This window comes from Hypomesus transpacificus, unplaced genomic scaffold (genome assembly GCF_021917145.1).
Source record: "Hypomesus transpacificus isolate Combined female unplaced genomic scaffold, fHypTra1 scaffold_111, whole genome shotgun sequence".
Lineage (NCBI taxonomy): Eukaryota > Metazoa > Chordata > Actinopteri > Osmeriformes > Osmeridae > Hypomesus > Hypomesus transpacificus.
This window is the reverse complement of record NW_025813699.1, coordinates 213,979-226,415: the sequence shown is the minus strand read 5'-3', so window position 1 is coordinate 226,415 and position 12,437 is coordinate 213,979.

Below are 12,437 nucleotides of genomic sequence, written 5' to 3'. Positions count from 1 at the left end.
CACCCCTGTCTCAGTGGACACAGTAGTTTGTGCAGTAAAGGTGGAGTGTTGGAGGACGTTTTTCTGCTTTCAGCTAGAAGGATGAAATGAATTTGAAGCCTCCGCGCCGCTGTAGTGGACACGCATCGTTACCGTGCGTGTCCACTACATTGGAGGGGGCGGCGAGTGGGCGTCGGATTCCAATTCATTTTCAATGAAACCGGGCGTTGACGCTCGCGTAGGGCATTGTGGGAGCGTACGCGAGCGTCAACGCCCGGTTTCATTGAAAATGGATTGGAAGCCGACGCTCCGCACCGCGCCGCTGTAGTGGACACGCACGGTTACGGTACGTTCAAACTGCAGCGTTTTTCACCGCTGTGCACCGCTGGCCTTCCCACAGTGCACCACGCTCGGGGGCGTGTCAGACAGATTGATTCAGAGCTGTATCTCTCTTAAATCACTGTTGTAGTTCGTATAATGTCTTGGCAAATGTGCAGACAAAATACAACTTTTACACACATTAAGCAAAAATTTGATACGCTTTATAGATCTGACATGATCTTATCTACAGCACACAAAAGGTTTTCTTTTATGTATCCGGTCTTCAACGTCTTCAATTTTTTTTGCATACATCGACTAGAAATATAAGATGCATCAGACACAAACGTTGAGATGTGTAACCTTTTATTATATTACTCGAAATCTCTGCAAATCAATCGCTAGATTATGACTTGCCACTACACATTCACTGTATGGATAGCGAGTGGCTGCCAGTCAGCATTTCAACGTTGAATGTCAATCCGTGTGCCGGGTGAGCTAGCTATACTATGCAGCTAGCACAGAAGAAAGTTACGTAATGTGACGAAACTGAATTAAAGTACAAAATACACACCAGGGACGCCAACAACCTCAGAAACCCTGCGCCAGGCATCATTTTTTTTGTTTACGTCTCTGTAATCGAACATAGACGTATTGTTGTGGTCTCCAGAAACCTGTATTTAAACATAACATACTATGCTGAGGTTACCTTAGTACACAGCTCAAGCAGAGGCCATGTCAGGACACAAAGTCGTTACTAGCAGCTCCTGGAATAACACCAGGCTGGGTCAGATGGCCACTTGAATAAAGAACTAGTAAAATCATTTTCTTGTGCAAGATATGCCCAGAACATTTCCTTATTTGGCCCCCCCTTCTGTGTCCTCGGGAACGATATCTTTAACGAAATGTTCTCGGAGCTGTGTACAGGACAGGATGCCAGTTCATACTGACACAGACGGTCCGCTGTAGAAACTGACCGTCGGGGCCTAGCAACGAGTCAAACAAACACCCTTCTCTTCTGGGTAATATTACCCAACACTGATTGTCCAAAGTGTAGCCAAAAATATATCTGTATGACGTGTTACTCTCTGTATAAAAGGACTGCTAGAATCATGTTCTCTTCAGACTGATCTCGGCTGATATGGTCTAGCGAATGTTTCCCCAGCCTTGTTTGATACAATAAAGGGCCTTTGCATTTTGAACTGAACCCAACCTCTCCTGAGCCTTATTCTTACGAAGCAACCTGGGAAGTCCTAAAACCAGCCTTCCACAGTATCATCTGCAGTGTAAACGCACCGTTACAGTGCGTTTACGCCTGGCTCCATAGAAAATGAATGGAAAACATGTTGTCGCTCGCATTGCTGCAGTGTGGACGCACTGTGAGGTTATTCCTCTGACTTCGGTTCTCATCGTTCTCTATCGTCAGCCCTCTCAGTCAGCAACTTAACTCGGGTATCCAAAGTTTTTGTGAGGGTCCGAAGCTGAACCACTTCATCCTCTGCCCCTGAAATGCATTCCTCTGCTATTTTCATTCTTTCAGTAACTTCTTTAATTACTTGGAACACACCGTCTATTTTTTTTGTGTCCCGTTTCTCCATCCCCTTTATGTCATTCATGACATCTGCATTGCTAGGGTTAGTACTAATGCACTAGACACCTTCCAACTGTATTCTGATAATCTTACAGCAGTTACTAAACGATTTTTGAGTAGATTTTAAGGATTGAATTTGACAACTGCAGGAGAGTCGATAACGTGCAGCCTCTCAGCACCTCTCCATATCCGCAACTTTGGTAAACTTTTAGTATGTTATTGAGGACACATTATACTACAAAAAACAGCTGAGAAACCTTAATTCAATTATTATAATTGTTTTAGGGCTGGGGCTAACATCTTACTTCCGGGTGGATAACGTCGATCTTGGCTGGCGATAGTTAACCTTAACAAGCCATTGAAGCCAATAGGATTTTCCATGTCATTTAACCACGAACACGTTTTATGATTATTATGATTATAACACATTTCATGATTATGCTTGTGAACTGAAAAACGAGACGTTCCCGATGTCATTGCTGTTGGTATTGTTAGCGAATAACGGTAATATTGTAACGGTGTCCGATGCACATTCTTAAGACAAACCAAGCACCTGGCATTTACATAGGCCTAACATAAGTACACAGAACATCAATTACATCTATGCTAAGCTTAAATAAGTAAACCTCCTAAATATACATATCTATATACATATCTATAAATAATACAATACAAATTACTGTAAATACTGTGTTTACTGTAAATACTGTTTGTACTGCAAGGGCGTAACCATGGTTTAGACATTGGGGGGGTCCAAATGAATATCCTTCCCCATTTTTTTCAGGGGTGCAAACTCATCAGGGATGAAAAAGGATCCAAACCCCCTCCGGGGTCCGGGGCATGCTCCTCGGGGAATATATATATAAATTAAAAAAACATAATATATATATGCATAGTCAGTGAACACTGAAATGAATTTGAGGATTATAGGTCACATGACCAAAACGCTATTGAAGTTTGAAGGTTTATTTTGAATAAATCATTTTTTATAACTTGAGATGAAAATGAACAAAATAAAGGCTTTGCAGCATGTATGCATACATCTTCAACAGTTTAACATTATTTTGACACTCCTAGTTCATGTTGTTGAGAAGCCATTGACTTTTGAAACATGTAATTTGTTGATGATCCCTAAACATACGCGTTGTTTAGGCATTGGCTTAGCGGCCGGTCGTAGTGGTGCTAACACCAGTTAAAATAACAGAATACTGGGCGTCCGAATATCTGTTGAAATCCAACTTTAAACCAACTTTACCATGGTCATTCACCAGCCTAAAATACAATACAATCATCTCTGTCCATGACTGCACCTTTAGCTTGCTCTGGGTAGGCCCACACAGGTAACTATAGCAGAACTGCCCGCAATATAGTTAGACTACGTCGTTATCCCCAAAACAGCATTTCGTGGCCACGAATTAGAATTTCGTGACCACAAATTTCGGAAGTCATGTCTGGGGCTCTGGGAGTTACAGACTCGATGACTCGAAATGAAAAGGTGCGTGTCATGTTGACATTGGTTGGCCAAACAACAACCCAGCTAACACATGACGTTGCGGCAACGTTGCCAGTAAGTGCTCAGTTGGTAACCCGCGACGTTACCTTCTGGCAACGTCGTGGCAACGTCGTAGCAACGTTATAAAGGGAATGTTGCCAGTTGGTCCCATGGGCAACGTTGCCACAACGTCGTTCCTTGGTCGGCTGGTTACGTTATTTTTAGACCAGTGGGCAACGTTGCCGCGACGTCGTACCTTGGTCCGCTGGTTACGTTATTTTTAGACCAGTGGGCGACGTTGCCGCGACGTCATACCTTGGTCCGCTGGTAACGTCATTTCTAGGTCCGTGGGCAACGTTGCCGCGATGTTGTACCTTGGTCGGCTGGTTACGTTATTTTTTGGTCCCATGGACAACGTTGCCGCGACGTCGTACCTTGGTCGGCTGGTAACGTCATTTTTAGGTCCGTGGGCAACGTTGCCGCGACGTTGTACCTTGGTCAGCTGGTTACCTTATTTTTTGGTCCCATGGACAACGTTGCCGCGACGTTGTACCTTGGTCGGCTGGTTACGTTAATTTTGGTCCCGTGGACAACGTTGCCGCGACGTTGTACCTTGGTCGGCTGGTTACCTTATTTTTAGACCCGTGGACAACGTTGCCGCGACGTCGTCCCTTGGTCGGCTGGTTACCTTATTTTTGTCGCAGGACAACGGATCTTGAGTGCAATATAGTGGTTTATATATATAAATGTAGACACTGCATGTAATTCATGTGCTGCTCAGCCCCAGCAGGTCATTGGTCATCAATGTTCTAATATGCAGACACATCGTAAATTAAAAAAGACAGAATGTGGAATATAATTTAGTCTTTCATTCTTTACTATAAACATGTACAAAAGCAATCAATGTGTGATGAGTAACATGATTAAGCAAACATTATTTGTAGGCTATAGCACACCAAAGCTGTATGACATGCAAATTTGTGCTCCAATAGTTTTGTAATAGGCCTACAAAATTGTTAAATGTGACCAAAAGGTAAGCGACTCTTAAGAGTTTCATTTTCAAAGACAAGTCATCACAGAATATTACAATTCTTCCTTAGCAAACCTGCCCCTCAGTCTGCCCCTGAGCAACAACTTTGCGCATGCCCATTTCAAGGCATAGCTGAAACTGGGCTTCCTAAACAGTTTTTGCCGGGGTCCTACCGTCTTTCACACAATGGATTTTACCTGGAAATAAGTTACTTCAAAGGTGAGTTTCTTTACAGACATAGTTTTAAATATAGAAACATATTTTTAGAAATTGGATGGGGCATATAGGTTTGAAATTGAGTTGTTTATAGCGTTATATCAGATTCACATTGTTTACTAGTAGGCCTACGTTAGAATTTCGCTAGCTAGGTTAAACCCTCCAGAAAGTTGTTTTGAAATACTGAAAATGCATACATGTTATCAAAGTTTAGAGTCTCAAAAATCACCCTCAAAAGAATCAGTGAAAATAAAAGTTCAGAACTGTTAGAAAACCTTGTCCCAAAATAGTTTATTTAGTTAGCTAGCCCTGAATTTTCAAAGACGCTAGCGCGTGGCTGATCACGTTCACAGTCGGTCATGGCATGCACAGCAATGGCGTCTGTAAAAGTATCATGTCACTAATTCTTCCAATTTGTACATGACATTTGTTTTTGGATAAGTGTATTCGTTTTAACCTTTAGATGCGTGAGTTCTAAATATTTCAGACACTTTCACCAGAGTACGTGAGTTATTTTTCCAAAACGGAAGGTATGTAGCTTTAATTAGCTTCCGTTACCTAGCAACCTAAGATAATACTCGTACCAATGCTACTACTTGCTAGTGTTACTTGTTAGCCTACTAATTGTACATTTTGAAGCCATACTGTAGTGTTTATCATATAGTTTCTGCCCATCGGAAAATAGTTGGTTGGAATGTTCAGAATCACACATGTGCGATGCTACGCTGTGGGGCCCTGCTTTCGAACGATCACATATGTGCGATGCTTCTTCAATATCAATATACTAATAGGCTACTATGTACGTAAACTACATTCCACTTTGATTTCTGTACAGGTGATCCGACCACCATCACAAGTACTGTGTCCCTTGGAAATTATGGTAAAGTAATGAATGACCGTTTATAACAGTGACAATAATTGTATGAGCCATGGCAACCCTAAAGGCTATGCTTTGAAGCAAAAGTATGACTTAAAACGTTTGCATCACCAGATGCCATACCTCTAGGTGTCAACTCTGGTCTGGTGGAGGAGAACCCATAGGGTGCCCCGGAAAACAGCTGGCAGCCAGGCAAGTGCAAATATAAGACACTCAAAAAAATACTTATACCATTGCCATTGTGAGGCATACCTAATTGTAAGGCATACTTAAGTTGTTCTGATCGTGGGGGAAACATATTTGTCAAAAACAACAAATGTTGTCTTACTAATGCTTTGTATACCCCATTCAGCTGTACCATCTTGGGCAAAGACCAATCAAGGTAACATTTGTTATGTACATCAATGTTACAGCTAATCTAGAAGAACCACAGTGTATGCCAATCATGCAAACTCTTGTAAACTTGTTTTACTTGTCTTTAATTACAGACACATTACAGGTTATGCTCCGGAAGATGGAGACATTGGAAGAGAACCAGCGAGAGGCTCTCCTGTTCAGGCGACCACAGGGCAGACACACTGAAGAGGTGCCAGTGATGGACCTACAGGTGGCCCAAACACAGGCTGAACTTCAAGACCTTGAGGAGTGCCTTAAGGTGCTGGAGTTGCGAAAGAGAGCGGTAAGTGTTTGGAGATCCCACAAACTATGGCTTACACGCATTCAACGTTCACATTGGTGCTGACAATCAGTTAATGACTTCTAATTCCAGACGCTGTGATGAAGTAGAAGACGGGACTGGGAGAGAAAGCTGTGGAGCTCCGCATAGAGGAAACACTCAAACACACCCCGGCAGCCCATTCAAAACCAGCCAGGTGAATGATCATGTTTGCAACTTCCATATCCAATCTTTCACATGGCTATGACACAAATCTAGAATCACATAATATTTTAATTGATGACGTATATTATTTTAGATGTGATTTTTTTAATGACTTGTATAGCCCCTTTTCACACGTGCGATTATGTTAATCGAACACTAACTTATTTTGTGCTTCCTTGTCAGGGCCAACAGACAGAACTCATAGCGGGGACTGGAAGAAGATTTTAATTCATTTTTTGCACTTTGTTTGTTTGGCACTTTTGTTTTGCAGTGTTTGTTTTGCAGTGTTTTTTTCTTTGCAGTGTTTGTTTTGCAGTGTTTGTTTTGCAGTGGCACTTTTTATCACGTATGAATATATTTTGGCCATTTTAGTTTTTTAATTGTAAATGTTACATGCATACTTTGTGCATTGTCATTTTAGCAGATGCTCTTATTTACAGTAAGTACAGGGATATTCCCTGGAGGAAAGTAAGGTGAAGTGCCTTGCCCAAGGACACATCATTTGGCAACCTTCTGATTTAATAGCCTGATTTCCCAACCGATCAGCCATCTGACTCCCCTTTAGTATAGGTAGACCACATATTTAGGATTCCTATATGGTGAATGTATATACCTTCCTGCCAAAGTAAATTCCTTGTCTGTGCAAACTTTCATGGCGATTAAAACACTTTATGATTCTGAAATGCTGCCTCGTTTATGATTTAGCTTGAGTCAGGCTACACATCACACAAACATATTCCTCCTAACGTTGGCTATCTATTATACCAAAACAAGTAGCCTTCTGGGCAAATGAGGTCTGCATATGAAATATAGGTTACTTCATAATTAAGTAAATTGTTGACGTTGCAGTTACGGACTAGCAACGTCACAAAATTACGTTGCTAGGAGGTCGCCGTTACGGACTGGCAACGTCACAAAACAACGTTGCTAGGAGGTCGCGGTTACCGACTGGCAACGTCGGAAAATAACGTTGCCACGACGTCGCGGTTACGGATTGGCAACGTCCCAAAACAACGTTGCTAGGAGGTTGCGGTTACCGACTGGCAACGTCGGAAAATAACGTTGCGACGACGTCGCGGTTACGGACTGGCAACGTCAGAAAATTACGTTGCTAGGAGGTTGCGGTTACGGACTGGCAACGTCGGAAAATAACGTTGCCACGACGTTGCGGTTACGGACTGGCAACGTCGGAAAATTAACGTTGCCACGACGTCGCGGTTACGGACTGGCAACGTCACAAGATGACGTTGCGGCAACCTACTGGCGCCCCACAGATGCACGGTCCCGCAACGTCGCCAAAGACGTTGCGGCAACGTATGTTTGGTCATCGCGTGACGTTGCGACAACGTCAGGGCAACGTAAATGTGTTAGCTGGGAAGCTTGAAAAAAATATTCATGACAGTTTGCGTTCGCAGACCAGGCTAACGCTACTTGGAGGAACCCCTTATTTTAAAATGCAGATCTAGCTACATGAATCACACAATTTACCTATTTTGGATCAAAAACGGCGAATTTCGCCGAAAGGTGACGAGTTTTTGTTGTTGTTAGCTCTACATGCATTGCCTACAATTTATATAGGCCTATGAAAATGTGCACATTTAGAACATAGTTTCAAGGACTACATTGACCATTTGAATTCACTTCTAAAGGAAAAGTGACATTTCTCTGAGACAGTGCATTGCAGTGCCTGCATTGTTTTACTACAGGTTTTACTTGCTTACACATTTAGCTAGTTATCAAGTTACTTACTGTCAAAAAAATGCATATGCTTTGCTGCTGGTCAAGTTTTTTCGCTTTTTAGCCCTCTCCAATAAGTAAACTAACGTTACTTTCTTTGCGCTCAACTGACTGACGCAAAAGTTTTAGGTAACCATGACAACGCAGAACGACGCAAGGTGGATCACAGAAGTGTGCAATTAGGAGGGGGGATTCAAACACTTATGTTTTTCTTAACAAACGGAAATACATTGAAAATAAATAAGACATAAGACCGATCCATTGACTGGGTTCATAAAAAGAGAACATATATTTTACAATTTTCTGCTGTATATTGGGGGGGATAGATTTGTATTTTCTCAATATTGGGGGACACACGACCCCCTCAAAGAATGCGTGGTTACGCCCTTGGTGTACTGTACTTACTGTAAATACTGTGTTTACTGTACAAATTACTGTAAACAATGAAATATTTGTATTTTGCTTTCATGGCCATTTTATAATAGTGTTTGCCAAGCAACATTTTAGCTGCTTTCTCCCCTTGAGGAATGAAGGCATGACGAATGTGGCACCACATTTAGCCAGTTCTTCAACAATCAAAAAACCCCTGTCTGCCATAACCTGATCTCCTGAGTTGATGTTAGTGTACAAGTCAGACTGTGCACTGATCTCCCTGTCTGATATTCTTCCTCCCCACATTTTTGAATCAAATGATATTGAGCCATATGGCTTGATACCTATTAGAGCCAGTGCTGGGAGTAACAATGTAACGCGTTACAGTAGTCAGACTACTTTTGTTACGCAAAAAGTTACGTAACGAGTTAGTTATTTAATTGAATGAATCCGTTACTAGTTCCTTGTTCAAAAAAGTAACACTTTACAAAATTTTCCTCCAATTTCCCTCCGTGCAAACTACGTAACATTTACGTTGCTTTATCACGTTGCATAATAGGCTATGTCAAGTAGAAAGTGGCGACAAAAAAAAGATGGCAGCGCCTGTTCCCGTTGCTAGGCCTCTGCACGTAAGCGTAGCTCTAGCGTTTTTAGGGTGGAAGTTTTCCCATTATTTTGAGCTATCAGTGAAAATGACAGGAACATATCTGTAAAATGCAAGTTCTGCTGTGGGGATGAGTACCTATCTACTGCTAGGAACACAACAGCTAATCTTAAAAAACATCTGGAGGGCAAACGCAGCGCCATGAAATTGGTGGCTAAGGATACACGCGCTGAAAACGATGGCCAGGACGGGACACCTGCGAAACAGCAAAAGCTAGAAGTATTTTCATCATCATCATCTAAGGTTGTCAACCAAGGAGAGTTAAACAAACTTGTAGCTGGTTATGTGGTGGAAGAGATGCTTCCAATCTCAACAGTAGAGTCTCCTACTTTCAGAAAGATCATAAATAAAATCCCTATGGCACGTTCATGTCGTGGACTGCCCGACAGAAAAACATTTGCAAACTACCTCGACAATGCATACTCAGTGATGGAAACGGAACTGAAAAAAACATTTGAAAAATTTTAATATGTGTCTTCTACAGCAGACCTATGGACAGCACATAACAAAAGTTACATGGGAATGACAGCCCATTGGATCGATCCGCCCACTATGCAGCGTGGGAAAGCTGCTATTGCATGCAAGAGAATAAGAGGGAGACACACCTATGACATCATTGCTAGTGAAATTGAAGAAATTCACTCATCCTTTGGCTTAAATCCTAAAGTGACAGCCACCGTGACTGACAACGGCTCAAATTTCATTAAGGCATTTCAAATGTTCAAAGCGGATTAGGGAGCACAGGAAGAAGAGGGAGAAGATAACGAGATGGAGGAGTCTGAAGTAAACTTTATAGATTTACATCAGCTGCTCGCCAAGACAGACACAGAGACCGAAAACCGACAATTTGCCCTCCCTACACATCATTGGTGTGCCTCACACACTTTTAACTTAATATCCACCAACGATGTGGACAAGTGGTTGACAGCAAACGTGGATTCAAAAGCTGTATATAGAAGCGCTGTTGCAAAGTGCTCAGCCCTCTGGACCAAGGCCAGCCGCTCCACAGTGGCATCCGAGTGTGTAGAGGAGGTCAGCCGTCATAAATTACCGGTCCCCACGTCTACGAGATGGAACTCGTTCCGTGATGCCCTGGCTAGGGTTACTGATATCCCCATGACAGGCTTAAACAGTCTCTGCGCCCGACTGAACATAAGGTGCATAACAGAGTGCGAATATACTTTTCTCAAAGAGTTTTGCATGGTACTAAAACCGCTCTCTATGTCTATTATAGAGGGGGTTCGGGAAATGTGTTATCACTGAGGGTCATCCGGTTAGAATGAGAAAGAATAGAGGCTTGGATATCCAGATTAATCATTAACACTTTGTATTGTATTTGAAGAATGTATTGTTGGTGGGTGAGTGCGTGTGTGTGTGTGTGGTTATATACATGGACGCACACAAAGTCAACCCAGTCTCCCGTACATTTATGGATAATTATTGTTCGAAACAAACTGCCACTCTATCTATCCGTGCCGTGAAGCAAACCTAAAACTATACCATGTGGGGTGGAGTCACATGACCAAACAATTACCAAATATGGTCATTCTCCCAAACATGCTCTGTCTGGGCAACTTAACAAATAACACTATAGCCTTTTTAACAATGGCGTTGGACATCCTTCAGAGAGAGGACAATTGTTTCTATGGCACTCTCATCCCAACGCTGGAGATTCAGATGGATAAAACAATGCCACTCAAAGAAAAGCTCTCCCGCATGACAGCTGGCCTTCCAGATATGATTGTCCAGGTACGTAGGCCTGTATGCCATTTTACACTGGGTTTAATTTCGTGTCTTCCTCTTATTTAATGTATAAATAAGTATAAAAAATACACAACCTTACAATGATAATAAATGCAATTGTATAGTAAATAAACCGATAATCATTTACAGTAAATTAACCAATAAGTAAGCCTGCATAATATAAAAATGGCATTTGAAATGTGTTTTGTCTTATATAGACAATTTTTGGGGCGTTTTATTATCCAACTAATAGTAGGCTATCTTGTCTTGTAATCTGCAGGCCAATAAAACACGGTTCTCATCAATACTGGACAGTACGGAAACCTTGCTGGCTGCAGTGACTCTTCCTAAATTTAAACTGCGCTGGGTGAAAGAGGAGGGCAAAGAGATCATATCAAGACCCTGCTTATTGCCGAGGTTCGCTCACTCTGCGCTGATCAAGACAGTGCGCGTCCACTGCCAGCGCAGAGCAGTGTGGCCACTGTTACGGGCACCACCGCCAGAAACAGTGAGAGAGATTTTTTTTATTTCGAGATAGAGACCACAGACAGTTTCACAGCGGACACAGAGGTCACAGACTATTTGAAGTCATCTCCAGACATGCAATCGCTTAACACAATCCCCAGGATCAAGCAAATATGCTTGAAGTATAATACTTCAACTCCATCCAGTGCGCCTGTGGAGAGGCTTTTTAGCCTAGGGGGTCTCGTCCTTACTCCTAAGAGAAACAGACTCTCAGACAGACGTTTCAAGAGATTACTCCTCCTGAGGTTCAATCATCATTTTCAATAAAATAGTGCAAACAAAATAACGGAAATAGGCATTTGTTTTTGAAAAATGTAATTAAGCCTAAACCACAAAAGTGTTGTATGACGTTTTTCTAAAGTAGATAACGTGTGTACATGGCTACATTGTTTTTGATTGTTAACTGTAGAAAAAAATGTGAATGCACCTTCATAACAAACTCTTGATTAAAGATAATCATCTCAATCGAGCCAAAAAATAAATAAAACTAATTTGTTCTCTCAAATGTGTTATATTATCCCAATTGTTTCATTGTAGTCTTGAATTTAAATTCCTTAATTGTGTAGGATGGCAGAGATGTGTATTGGCTATGGTGCAGAACTTACATATTGCCTACAGTCCTCCTTTTGAGAATGTGTGTTTCACAGTTTACAATACTACAGCTGTTGTTGTTGTTTTTTTTCATTGTTCTCTGCTCTGGAAGTCAATAGATATAGGCTGTTTAATACGCCTGGCCTGAAAATGTGGAGGCACTTGCATTACTCAATAGTTCATTTAATGAAGAGTTGGATCTTAATTGAGCTTAAACTACAAAATATGTTGGGTTATATTTGATTTTTTAGCCTAATCCTTTACATGCCCGGGTACATTTGACATTACAACCCCAAACACAACAAGATTTCGGCATGACGTTAGTCTTTTCGATCTAATGTTTTAAATGGAGTCAGATGGCTGAGTGTTGAGGGAGTCGGGCTAGTAATCATAAGGTTGCCGGATCGATTCCCCGCTGTGCC